This window comes from Ovis aries, chromosome 1 (assembly GCF_016772045.2).
Source record: "Ovis aries strain OAR_USU_Benz2616 breed Rambouillet chromosome 1, ARS-UI_Ramb_v3.0, whole genome shotgun sequence".
NCBI classification, from domain to species: Eukaryota; Metazoa; Chordata; class Mammalia; order Artiodactyla; family Bovidae; genus Ovis; species Ovis aries.
The window spans coordinates 196,950,785-196,965,509 of NC_056054.1; the positions used below are offsets into that span (position 1 = coordinate 196,950,785).

The following is a 14,725-nucleotide window of genomic DNA, read 5'->3' on the forward strand; positions in this document are numbered from 1 at the left end:
TGCTGGGAGAAGATCTCTGACTCTGAGCTACCAATAAAAGCAGCTTGACTTCTCCACTTAGCACATGACACTGGGAAGTCCCCCAGTTCAACATTAATAAGAATTCTCAGCAAACTTCTGTTTCCTTAAAAAAAAAATCATTTGGAAACTTGCAGGGAGCAAAAAGAATTATTCAATCTGAATAATTGAATTTGAGACTCGTATTTGCTTTAGTAATAGTATGGCCTTGGGTGTATGTTACTTAATCTGTTGAAATTTATTTTCCATATTGGTGAAATGAGGAGTAATGCTGACTTCAAAAGAACTTCAAGAGGTTTGGATTAATTCATGTATAAACTCTTCACCCGGAGAAGGCAGTGGCACTCTACTTCAGTACTCTTGCCTGGAAAATCCCATGGACAGAGGAGCCTGGTGGGCTGCAGTCCATGGGGTCGCTAAGAGTCAGACACGACTGAGCGACTTCACTTTCACTTTTCACTTTCATGCATTGGAGAAGGAAATGGCAACCCACTCCAGTGTTCTTGCCTGGAGAATCCCAGGGACAGGGGAGCCTGGTGGGCTGCCGTCTATGGGGTCGAACAGAGTCGGACACAACTGAAGCGACTCAGCAGCAGCAGCAGTAAACTCTTCACCGCATATATTGTTCAGTTGCTCAGTTGTGTCAGACTCTTTGTGACCCCATGGACTGCGGCATGCCAGGCCTCCCTGTCCACCACCAACTCCCAGGGCTTGAACAGACTCATGTCCATTGAGTCAATGATGCCATACAATCATCTCATCCTCTGTTGTTTCCTTCTCCTCCGGCCTTCGATCTTCCCAGCATCAGGGTCTTTTCCAACCAGTCGACTCTTCACTGCAGGTGGCCAAAGTATTGGCATTTCAGCTTTAGCATCAGTCCTTCCAATGAATATTCAGGGAGGATTTCCTTTAGGATTGACTAGTTTGATGTCCTTGCAGTCCAAGGACTCTCAAATGTCTTCTCTGACAGCACAGTTCAAAAGTATCAGTTCTTTGGCACTCAGCTTTCTTCACAATCCAACTCTCACATCCATACATGACTACTGGAAAAACTATAGCTTTGACTAGGTGGACCTTTGTTGGCAAAGTAATGTCTCTGCTTTTTAATATACTGTCCAAGTTGCTCACAGCTTTTCTTCCAAGGAGCAAGCATCTTTTAATTTCATGGCTGCAGTCACCATCTGCAGTGATTTTGAAGCCCAGGAAAAGACAGTCTGTCACTGTTTTCATTGTATCCACATCTATTTGCCATGAATTGATGGGAAAGGATACCATGATCTTCATTTTTTGAATGTTGAGGTTTAAGCCAACTTTTTAACTCTTCTCTTTCACTTTCATCAAGAGGTTCTTTAGCTCTGCTTCACTTTCTGCCATAAGTGTGGTGTCATCTGCAGATCTGAGATTATTGATATTTCTCCTGGCAATCTTGTTTCCAGATTCATCCAGAAAGCATCCAGATGCTTCATCCATCTCAGCATTTCTCATGATGTACTCTGCATAGAAGTTAAATAAGCAGGGTGACAATGTACACCCTTGACATACTCCTTTCTCAATTTGGAACCAGACTGCTGTTCCATGTCTTGTTCTAACTGTTGCTTCTTGTCCTGCATACAGATTTCTCAGGAGGAAGATAAGGTGGTTTGGTATTCCCATCTCTTTCAGAATTTTCCAGTTTGTTGTGATCCACACAATCAAAGGCTTTGGCCTAGTCAGTGAAGCAGAAATAGATGTTTTTTTGGAACTCTCTTGCTTTGTCTATGATCCAACAGATATTGGCAATTTGATCTCTGGTTCTTCTGCTTTTTCTAAATCCAGCTTGAACATCTGGAAGGAAGTTCATGGTTCACATACTGTTGAAGCCTGGCTTGGAGAATTTTGAGTACTACTTTGCCTGCATGTGAGATGAGTGCAATTGTGCGGTAGTCTGAACGTTCTTTGGCATTGCCTTTCTTTGGAATCGGAATGAAAACTGACCTTTTCCAGTCCTTTGGCCACTGCTGAGTTTTCCAAATTTGCTGGCATATTGAGTGCAGTACTTTCACAGCATCATCTTTCAGGATATGAAATAGCTCAATTGGAATTCCATCACCTCCACTAGCTTTGTTCATAGTGATGCTTCCTAAGGCCCACTTGACTTTGCATTCCAAGATGTCTGGCTCTAGGTGAGTGATCACACCATTAAGATATTTTTGTGTATAGTTCTTCTGTGTATTCTTGCCACTTCCTCTAATATCTTCTACTTTTGTTAGGTCCATACTGTTTCTGTCCTTTATTGTGCCCATCTTTGCATGATATATTCCCTTGGTAGCTCTCATTTTCTTGAAGAAATCTCTAGTCTTTCCCATTCTATTGTTTTCTCCTCTATTTTTTTTGCATTGATCTCTGAGGAAGGCTTTCTTGTCTCTCCTTGCTATTCTTTGGAACTCTGCATTCAGATGGGTATATCTTTCCTTTTCTCCTTTGCCCCATAGCTTCTCTTCTAAATAGCATCTAGGCTCTAAAACACTGATCATGATTATTTCCCTAAATTAGGACAGAAAAAAACTAACAGGAAGAAATGTAAAAGTTATCTGGTAAAAAATACCAACCAAGCTGCATTACTTATTCTTTAGAAAATCAGGTGTTGAATCTTATTCTTCCTTCTGATTTTGCTGATGTCTTTGACTTTCCTCAGCAAAAGGTACAAAATATTAAAAATATAACTTTTTTTTTTACAATGATCTCGTATTTCTGGCATATCTTTAAAAAAATAACTCTTCCATTCACTCAAAGATAAGCTTATAATTGTGATGTTTTCTTTCCACTCTTTTTTAAAACAGTTTCAAAGTGTGAAATTTTTCAATTTTATAAGCTTTTCTATGTGGACTTTCCTCATCTATTTTTATGCACATTTTGCTAACCAGGTTTCTCTTCATCTCTGCAGTCTTATAAATGGCACAGGACGATGGGTGTTTGTAATATTGATGATTATGTCTGAGGCATATATTTTTGTTCTTGGGTGTATATAGGAAAAAAGTCATAATGTGTCATCTTACAGATAACCACATCCTGATTATTTGGATAGGGAGAAATAAAAATAAATGCTGAATTTAAATACACACATTTGATGGTTTAAAGCCATGCTTGTAGCTAGCCACTTAACCAAAAGGCCAAGTTCCTAAATATGGCATTTGGTACTCTAATGAAAACAAACACCCTGGCACCTGCCAGACAAAAGACATTTGATTAACTAGTTGAAACTTGATTGCTACAAAATTAGAAACAGGGGAAATTATAGGGAGGGAAGGAAAAGACCAGGTTCAGCTCCATTTCCCTATTTTGTTGATAGTGGATAAATATAGTCTATGACTAAAAATCTACTCAGCACCATGTACACTGTGAATTACAGAAAGAACATTCAAAGGATGCTCATTGTGTGACTATACGGCAGTGGAGGCACCTGCAGTTTTTTTTGTACAGCCATAATTTTCATTGAGAAATGTTTGAATAATAGTTCTCTAATGCGAGGCGATTCCAAATAGACAGTGGGCATGAGCTCTACCTTATAAGATTAGGCGTGTACTTCATTTTCAGTTCATTGGCCTACCATGTACACATATTGTCACTAATGATTTTGCCGAATAAACAAACATCTTACATTGTGTAACATCTTAACCTTTGTTTCAGAGATTTTCCACATGCAAGAATTCACTATACCCTGAAGGGATCATCCAATCCGTGGCTGGAGATGTGGTGGGAGGAGGAAGACCTGATGTTTTGTCACTGAAGTTTGGGTTGCAGATAGACATTTATTATAGCTACAAGGCTTCCCTTGAGGCTCAGCTGGTAAAGAATCTGCCTGCAATGTGGGAGACCTGGGTTGGATCCCTGGGTTGGGAAGATCCCCTGGAGATGGGAAAGGCTGCCCACTCCAGTATTCTGGCCTGGAGAATTCCACAGACTACAGTCTATGGGGTTGCAAAGAGTCAGACATGACTGAGCAACTTTCACTTTCACATATATTCCTTTAAAACATCGACAGTGCACACTGACATATTAAAAATTCTGATCTAATTATATTTAAAATAGGATTAAATGAGAAGTCTGCTAAGACGAAAAAGATGTTTGAATTATTGACCATCAATGCTGCAGTGAGTCATCGTTATTATGAAAAATAATCTCTAAAGTAGACTGGGCTAGGAAAAGAAAAAACTGGCAACCATTCTTTGATGGTTGCTGATGTCTTTGAGGCCTGTTGTTGAAGAAAACCAAATCACTCAGGTGACTAAGGAAATTTCTCCTCAACAAGGTCTGACTTAGAGATAGTGGATCTAACCATTAGAAATTCATGAGAGGAATAATTTTTTAGGTTTAGTCCAGATATAATTCTTTGGATGTTTTATTTTACTAATTTCTTAATTGGAAATATACAAAATAGACTCTACCCACATTACTTTCAACAGAAATTAAAGTCTTAATTAAAGATAAAGTACTTAAAAAAGTAATGAAACTTAAAAATCCTCTTCCACTGTGGCATTGCAGGCATTTAAGTGAGATTTAACAGGACATGTTGTGAAAGATCCCTAGTTCTGTCACTGGGAAATGCCCTTGTGAGCCTGCACATAACACTTCTCAAACCTTCTTTCTCTGAAAACAGGGGTGGTCTTCTAGGCAAGTGGTAGGTCAGCTTGTTCCCACAGTAAAATTGAAAAGCAGAGTAAATTCAAAAGCATACCCTTTGCATGCTAAGTTGCTTCGGTGTGTCTGACTCTGTGTGACCCTGTAGACTGTAGCCCCCCCCGCAGGATCCTCTGTCCATAAGATTCTCCAGGCATGAATACTGGGCTGGGTTGTCATGCCCTTCTCCTGGGGATCTTCCTGACCCAGGGATCCAACCCGAGTCTCTTATGTCTCATGCATGGGCAGGTGGGTTCTTTATCACTATTGTAACCTGGAAAGCCCGATATTGTAGGCTACTTCTACAGTGTAGTGTTTACCCTTCTCCATAAAGTCATGCTCACCTGAATCTTTTTAGTAATGGAGGAAAGCTTCCAGCATAGTAGATAATAGAGTAACTACCTTTTTCCTTATTGTAAAGGTGAGTCTAAGGGACAATGGTTGACACAAAGTCTGTGTGATAGAGACCTGAGCTAGGGGTTCTGAGACTCAGGCCCTGCTCTTGCTTGGCTGTTATTTCACTATATGATTTTGGGCAAACGACTTCTAAAGTTGCTTCCAGCTTTTGTAAAGACTGTTGCTGAATCCGACTCTTCTCTGATGGAAGCACAGACACTGTATGTTGTTGGTGTAGGTTTGGCTGAGAAAACCTTTCTGCCCTCCCTCAAATCAGGTGAGTCTACTCATAATACTTTGCGTTTAGGTTTTCACATAAAAATACTTGTCATTAAAGTATTTCTAACTGAAAAGAGAGGGCCTTCAAGTCTTTGATTTTAAGATTTCATTTGCAGTGATTCTATTTTAAAAGTGTATTTTAAGAAAGAAAAAAATGCTATCAATTAAGTTATGACACGCAATCAGGTATAAGGGCTTCCCTGTGTCTCAGTGGTAAAGAATCTGTCTGCCAATTCAGGAGACACAAACTTGATCCCTGTGTTGGGAAGATCCCCTGGAGAAGAAAATGGCAACCCGCTCCAGAGTTCTTGCCTGGGAAATAGCATGGACAGAAGAGCCTGACAGGCTATGGTTCATGGGGTTGCAAAAGAGTCGGGCAAGACTGAGTGACTAAATGACAGCAACAGCAATCAAGTGTAAGGCATTCCAATTTTAGAGATGTTAAATGTGCACAGAATAGATGAAATAAGCTATATCTATTTACTTTCAAATTTTTACTTGAAGTTTTTTTTCTCATCATTCTTAAGACCACATACTCAGTTCTCCCGCACTTTAGAAACAAAGATGTTAGAGCTGAGGGAGGATCCAGATGCCCCGGTATGCAGCAGTTAATTATATCTGCTTTTTGGGGGTGAGAGAAAGGATTGTGCAATATTTAATGCATTATTAGCTATAAATTTTTTGAAAAGTACATAATTTTTGGAGTTCCCTGGTAGTCCAGTGGTTGAGAATCCAGCTTACAATGCAAGGGACGTGGGTTCAACCCCTGGTCATGGAACTAAGATCCCACATGCCTCAGGGCAACTAATGTTGCCCAGGCACAGCCAGTGTTCCCAGCAAAGATCTTGCATGCTGCATCTAAGACCTGATGCAGCCAGAAAATGACTAAATTTTTTTTTAATCACATAATGTCAAAAATTTAAAGATTTGACTGAGTTCCTATTCCTCTGCATTTGTTATTAATAGTATGTCTATCAAGGTAAAATAATCATTTGAATATTTTCAGAGTACTCACAAGTCTTAGTATTAGTGGACGGGCCCAGTCTTTTCAGTTGTGTCCGACTCTCTTGCAATCCCACGAACTATATTCCACCAACCCCAAAGACTATTATATAGCCCACCAGGCTCCTCTGGCCGTGGGATGCTCTAGTCAAGAATACTGGGCTAGGTTGCTGTTTCCTACTTCATATATTAATGGATACAAAATTACTATTACCGTTATCAAAAGTTCTTATTTTAGTTGCAAAAATAGGACTTTTTGATAATAGAAAATTTCAGATATATAGAAAACATATATTTCTGTGATGGTGAGGAAAACTCAGAATCAGACTTGAAGGATAGGGATAACGCTCCTTGTTGTGCTAGTTAACCTTGAGCAAGATGCCTAAACCGTCAAGTTGTCTAACAAACCTCATGTATGATCTCACAGTTTAATTAATTAAATTTGTTTAATTTATAATTGTTTAATTTACAATGGGCACAAATCATTAAGGATTTGCCTTGTATGTGGAACAAGAGCAATAAAACATGTACTTTTATGTTTAATATTATTATTGAGAATGTATAAAGATATACATTTATCTGCGAAAAAAACATTGCATCATTCTTATTTTATCATAGGTAAAACTTTTCAATGGAAACTCTAAATTTTGCATGAAACCATTTTGTATAAAAATGATTATTATTGAGCCCAAGGCAGGTATTTGAAGTCAAGTCCTTCCAGGGAAAGTAAAGCTTATACCCACAATGACCTAGGGAACTTGGGGCCATCTTTAAAGTCAATCAGCAAAGTCTATGTTAAAAATCAAGAAGATACAGAACAGTTTGACATTATAGGGATAGTCTTAATGCTTCAATGAGTGCTTAATGCTTGAACAGGCATTAAGGTTGTTTCCAGTTTCATTGATGAGAGAAGAAACCAGGTGCTTGAGACACTCTCCTGCTGGAAAGCAGAGACTTGGAGGCTGGAATCTCTTCTTTACTGGTGCTGACATGCCACGCCACAACCTTTGGTGCAGTTGGCTCCACAAACAAGAAAACTAAACATGGCTAAGGCACTTAGAACTTCAGAAGTGGGGATTAGTTTCAGATCCTCTTAAACTCAAATACTTAATTTAAAGTCATTGAGGATTTTCACCCAAGAGCAATTGAACTACAACTAGTTGCTTCTATCACTAGCATATACATTGTCTATATATCATTCTCACTGAAATAATCGGAGAAATACTTGGTGTTTATTTTATTTAACATTCTCTTAGTGAAATTTGCTCTTTTCAGTAGGTTGTGTGATGGGCATTTGCTTGATATATTGAGTATGATTTTGAAACGAAGGTGCAAATTGAGACTGAGAAACTCAACATTTCTTTTTTTTTTTTAATGAAAATGTCAGGAATGCATTCTTTCTCATTTCTCATTGTTCTTCCATCAGCAGTAGTCACTTTTTCAAAGTCACAAAGCCAGTTTAAAGAGGCAGAACAACAACGTAAGGCTTTCAGCCTCTCAGTTTCATGCTCCTTCAAGTCTAACTTATTTGTGGAAGTATAAAGTATAAAGGATTGCTTTCCCATCTCCAAAACAAATTGCTTATAAAGTCAGATGTGTATGGGTGAGGTGTTCTTAATGTGGCAGACATCTGCATTTTAAAATGACTTTCCCTGAGTACTACAAATCAGAAAGAGTGATAATTTACTAATATACATATGTTAACTAACTTTATTCTGGCACCATTTTTGTTCTTTTTCAGACACTACTGCCTTCCCAAATCATAAAACTTTGTTGTTAAATACCTCAATTTTTTTTCGATTTTGAATTTTCAACCATACCGCTAGTATCTTTCTTGCACAAATTTAAGAAGGTAGAAACCTACCATGATATTAGTAAGATCACATTATTAAAAAGCCTAGATAAATAAACTATGTAAATGTTGCTGTAAATTCCTTGAGGGTAGTAACTATGTCATGTTCACTATTTTATCTCAGCACCCAACATAATGCCTGGCAGGGAGTCAGTATTACGTGTTGAAAGAATGAATGAATGAAGCAGCCCTTTGTGGTAGGAAAACAGAAATGTGGGACAGATTCTAAGTGATATGGAAATTAAGGCTTAGTCATGGGAAGAGATTTGCCCAACTTTTGTACCTACAATAATATGTGATGACGTTATGCCAAACTCCTGGTAAGTCTGTTCATGTTTCATATCACAGATTCTCATTCTAATGAGAGGGACATGTGTCCTTATTCCTTAATCATTATTCCAGTAAAGTTTAAGATTTCTCCTTATCAAACACTAATTTGCATTCTGATCCCTGAAATATTGTAAATTTCTTCATAGTAAACTATGTCCTCTAGAAATAGAAGAGAACTTCGTGTATGATTGTGTAAAATACTGGTAAGGGAACTTGTTGTTTAATTCTAACAGTTAGTAGTGGGAGAAAAAGAATCTTCAAAACTAGAGATGGGGAAATGTAGATAGAATTGCACATACACATGCTATTTGGTCTTCTGGTACAAGCCATTTTTATGTGGTATGAAAAGGCATTCAGAGAGTAAAGTTGGATAAATGCAGTTAAATATGGTATACATATGCATCAGGATAATGTGGACTGTTACCACCTCCTTCACTTTTTACTCCTCTCTGTACTTGCATATACTATTAATGGGCTTCCCAAGTGGCGCTAGTGGTAAAGAACCCACCTGCCAATGCAGGAGGCATGAGAGATGTGGGTTTGATCCCTGAGTCAGGAAGATTCCTTGAAGGAGGGCATGGCAACCTGCTCCAGTATTCTTGCCTGGAATTCTTGCCTCTGTGTCATGGACAGAGGAATCTGGGGGGCTACAGTGCATGGGGTCACACAGATTTAGATACGACTAAAGTGACTTAGCCAGAGAAGGCAATGGCACCCCACTCCAGGAAAATCCCATGGGCGGAGGAGCCTGGTAGGCTGCAGTCCGTGGAGTCGCTAAGAGTCAGGCACGACTAAGCGACTTCACTTTCAATTTTCACTTTCATGCATTGGAGAAAGAAATGGCAACCCACTCCAGTATTCTTGCCTGGAGAATCCCAGGAACAGAGGAGCCCAGTGGGCTGCTGTCTATGGGGTTGCACAGAGTCGGACACGACTGATGTGACGTAGCAGCAGCAGCAGCAAAGTGACTTAGCATGTATGAATACTATTTAAAAAAATAGTAAATTACATTTCAATTACATTAAATTAGACAATATAATCAATGAAAAAATACTCTAAAATATAAATAAAAGCCCAAAATATATTTTATAATACTCAACAACAAGATTCATTTATTAGGTATATGCTGTTTATTAGGCACCAGGGATATAAACATGAATGAGACACTCTTTCTGTCATCCAGTTGCTCACAGCCTGGTGGAGATGAAAACTCCTTGGCCACTGGCCCTACCCAGCCAATGATTTCCTCCTGCAAGAGCAGACTCTTCTGTGATTCTTTCATTTCCTTCAAGTACAGTTGTTGTAAATAATCTTTTTTATTTTAATGTCTGCAAGGTACTTTGTTATTTTGAAATCCGTCCATCTCCTATCATCCTCCTAATAGCCAAGCTATGATTTATATGGAAAATATTATAATTCTATTTTTTAATAGATGAACTGACCCAACTCAGGTTACTTCCTCATCTCCTGACTCCTGGTATTGTAGTTATACTTTCTAATCCAAGAAAAGTGAGTTAGTAGAAAGAGACTGGTTGTTCTTAAGTTACACAGACTTGAATATGACTTTTGACTGGAAATGTTACTTAGCTTCATTGTTTTTAATATCTTCACCAGGAAAATGCGGCAAAAACTTACTTTTTAGGCTTATTGTAAGGACTAGAAATAATACAGGTAAAGGGACAGGCATAAAGTGATAACTTTTTAAGTAGTAGCTATTGTTATCCTGATATTAGGGGCATCCCTCCTAGCTCAGTCAGTAAAAAATCTGCCTGCAGTGCAGGAGACCTGAGTTCTATTCCTGGGTTGGGAAGAGCCCCTGGAGAAGGAAATGACAACCCACTCCAGTATTCTTACCTGGAGACTCCCATGGAGAGAGGACCCTGGCAAGCTACAGTCCTTGGGGTTGCAAGAGTTGGAAATGACTTAGCGACTAAACCACTACATCCTGATATTGCCTTCTAAAAATAGCAACTTGTCAAAATATTTCTTTTTATTCTTTTATTTTTATGAAAAATTTTTATCCTTGTTCATTTTAAGGAATAAAATTGGACCTTGGAATCTAGAATTATAGCATAGTGATAGAAAATAAAATATAATAAAATAATATTGACTGAGGGAAGGAAATTTTACTAAAGAGTTATAAATGGCAATTACTTTTAACATTTAATGTTATAGTATACTATGCAATATCATTAATTTCAGCCATAATATTTCTATTAAAATATTTGTATAAAACTATGAACAATATCTGGCTTCCCAGGTGATACTAGTGGTAAAGAGCTTGACTGCCAATGCAGGAGACATAAGAGATGTGAGTTTGATCCCTGGGCCAGGCAGATCCCTTGCAACTCAGTCCAGTATTCTTGCCTGAAGGATCCTATGGACAGAGGAGCCCAGGGAGCTACAATCTACGGGGTCTCAAAGAGTCGGACATGACTAAAGCAACTTAGCAAGCACACACGCATGAACAATATCATAATGAAAAGAAAGCAATGGGAAGAAATCTGTTACACTTAAAATATAATTATTCTTCAAACTCTTATTGTATTAACCAAAGTAAATTTTTAATTGAATTTTAAATGATTTATATTTTGTTTTATGGTTCATAAAATATCCTATTAATTTTATTTTATTTTTTAAAAATCACTAATTATGTTGAGTCTTGGTTTCCCACAGGTTTTGTAATGTTGACAGTATAGCATAGTCAGGCTGTGTAAGGGAAGTGGAGCCAGCGTGAGTGTTATTGTAGTTAAGGACTTCACTACAGGAACTAGACTGTACACAAACATGGGAGCAGCCAGTAAGGGATGGACTATGGAAGAGGAAGAGATGCCACTTTTTAAACATCTTAGTGCCCTGGCATGGATGGACAAGTCAGAGTTTACAAGGAAATGCAACCATCAATGTGGGAACACAGGGAAGTCATAGAGAAATCCATGGAAAGGCTCTTGGAGAGGACCATGGAAAGCCATAGCTCTTACTTGGTAGGCCAACAGCCAAGTTATCAGTGGTGGCCCAGCTGATATTTTAAAGGTGCATTTTTCACAATGGTTAGAACCTTGTGTCGTAGGAACATAGAGTTTTAGAAAAGAAGGAGGCTATCATCAGAAACTGGAATTTACTATTTTCAGTAAGGGCTTCTCTGACAGCTCAGTTGGTAAAGAATCCACCTGCAATGCAGGAGACCCCAGTTTGATTCTTGAGTCGGGAAGATCCTTGGGAGAAGGAATAGGCTACCCACTCCAGTATTGTTGGGCTTCCCTTGTGGCTCAGCTGGAAAAATTATCCGCCTGCAATGTGGGAGACCTGGGTTGGATCATTGCATTGGGAAGATCCTCTGGAGAAAGGAAAGGCTACCAATTCTAATATTCTGACCTGGAGAATTCCATGGACTGTATAGTCCTTGGGGTCGCAAAGAATTGAATACGACTGAGTGACTTTCACTTTCACTTTTCACTTTCAGTCCCAGTAAATGGAGAGAGCCAGACTCAAAGGTAATTAATTTGTCTAAGGAAGGGGAGATGAAAGGGAGATTTTAAATGGATGAAGAGGGGGTAAGCAGAAGGAAGCATGGCAGAAGAGTTGGTTCTGGAGGGAGTGTGTGCTTTGTGCTGAGACCAGAGCTGATGAGGCACCGATAAGGGAGAAAAGGCAAAACTGAGCAGCAGCCAGTTCATGCCAACCAAAGCACCAGTAATTACTGGCCAGTGATGCTAACCACTGTTCCTGTGAGGTGCCCTGAGAATTATCTGGAGAAAGGAGGAGAACTCAGCTAAAAACATCTCTAACCAGAGAGATCTTCAGGGACATAGAAGTTGGCCCATGTAGAGAGGTGCCCAGGGGTAGGAGGGAACTTGTGACTCTTCGTGTGTATACACACAAACTCTAGTTTTACTAGGAAAGAAGGAAGCCCCTGGGAAGCTGCGTAAAAGCTGATGAAGTCAGGATTGAGATTAGAAGGCTGTTTTCCTGACTCCAAAGCTTGTATTCCTCTGATAACATTGAATCTAAGCAAAGATTGTCTGGTGGGTGATCACAGTGGATGAATTGTTGGTAAGAAGGTTAAATTATATGATGTCTAAGGATTAGCCCCAAGATTCTGTGATACTGATTCTTCATTCTCTAATATAGGGAAAACTGATAGATGTGGGAGCTTCCCAAGTCATTCTCACATTCAATATCACTGGCACTTTTGGTTCTTTTGTCTTTTTCAATGATAACAAAATGTTACGGAGCACCACTCTGTGCTTAAGCTTGCCTGAAGTTGCACAGCTGCATAATGACAGAGTTGGGATAATATTTTGAGACTGCTCAATTTGAGTTCTGTTCCAATCTAATTTTATTAACTAATGTTCAAATCATGAAAATATTTGAATAAAATTGCACCCCTAAGGTCCCCAAACCTATTTTCTAAGCATAACTGCTTCTTTATTGCCCATGATTCATTGTATCAGAATCAGTTAAAAACCCTGAGAAATAAAGGGAGAAAGCAAGTAACCTTAAATACCATAAGTAACTTACTGAATGAAGCCACATTCAATTAACTTATAAAGAGGAGACTTGAATGCATATCTACAGGAAGTTCTCCTTAGAAAAGTTCTATAAGAGTGCTGAAGAGTAATACCATATTAAAGAGAAGACACAAAATGTGCCTGATGTTTGTGGGAGACCATTAAATATACTGCTATCAATTCTATAGCTTCCCTGGGCACTGAAATCATCACAAATCATTGCTTATCTAATTTCTAGAGAGATAACTCAGAAATATATAGTAGTCACTTTCCTAAACCTATAGAACCTATAATTGGAATTCAAAGGAGTCATATTTTGTTTTGCTAGAACTGAATTTGTAGACTATACAGTTTCCACAGATCAAAACTTGAAACAACAGTTTAAATTTCTTCTTAAACAGAACTCAAGCATATGTTTCTGATTAACACTTAATTCAATCATTAATAGCAAGAGAACTTCCAATACTGAAGAAGAAACATGACCTAAGTCTATTTTAAACTAGGTTATTAGTATCATATTTGCCTATTTGGGTTTCATAAGAATAAAAGCACTGGATAGTATAGGTTTGAAGAACATAGAGCATATAATTTGGTTAATTTAGGGATGTTTCTTAAGTTCTAATTTTAATAGAAATAAAGATAAGAGAGAAACTTCCTTTTCTACCTAGGTTTTCAGAATCAGGCCACTTTGTAACTTTAAATATTCTTAACTCTGGACATATTTGATAAAAGCAAAATTAATATATCTAACACTCTTATAGGATCATTATTTTGAGTTCTTTTTTTCTTTATTTTGAAATAGAATATAAAAGCAAAAACAATATAATAAATATAAAATGCCTGAGCAAACAATTATCTCTACCCTAAGTTTGCATTACAAAATATCTTAGATATTTTACTCATTTTTAGAGAGGATAATATTCCCCAAAACATTTTTAATTTTCACAAAATCAAGATATAATCAAAGCATTTGAAAAGTATTCAAAAACTTGAAAAAAAAAGCAGTTAAAAGGAAAAAGACTAACTCTTTATCGGCTTTTATATTTAACTTACCTTGTGAAAAATCAGGAGAGTCTAACTTTAGAGTCCTGTCTGTGCAGTTTTTCCCAAACTCAGCTCTGATGGTGAGTTTTCTCTCTGAGTTTTTATAGTCTCAGTTATACACCCCTCACTCCAATCCCTGCCTTTGCTTTCTCTTACATCATTTCTACAGATTTTCCACTGAACATTTTCCCAAGCTTCTTCTCAATCTCTCTCTCTCATTCTTTTTTCTCTCTCTCTTTCCTCACCTCTGTCTCTCTTTCTCTGTTTCCCTCTCCTATTCTTCTTTTTCATATTTATTCCATTTATTGCTTTGACCATGGAATTTAAGTAGCAACGGGAGAATCAGCTCTGGAAAATTTAAGTATACATTTAGTATTGTGTTCAGTCTTAGACTCATCACCTCTGCTGGGTTTCAGTCCAGCTCTGATAAATACAAATCACATTTGTGAAATAAAATGCATTAATATTCATTAAATAGAAAGTCATTAGGGCATTTCAAAAGAAGATTTAGGGAAACAAAATCAGAAACACAAACTGATTTATTGGTGTATATTTTTGACTCTGAAATTAAATGATCAAGTGTGGAAATGGTGAATAGTTTCAGCCTCAGTCAGGTGCACAGCTTGAAACTGACAGC

At 38.0% G+C, this 14,725-nt stretch overlaps 1 protein-coding gene across 1 annotated transcript in view; it reads right to left on the minus strand.

Moving 5' to 3' along the window:
* Positions 1-14,164, minus strand: part of OSTN (osteocrin) — a 41,390-nt gene extending 27,226 nt beyond the window's left edge. The window contains exon 1 of the mRNA XM_004003038.6: positions 14,098-14,164. The gene's annotated coding sequence lies outside the window, so the exon portion shown is untranslated. The remainder of the gene's footprint in view (positions 1-14,097) is intronic.
* Between the last annotated feature and the right edge of the window lie 561 nt (positions 14,165-14,725).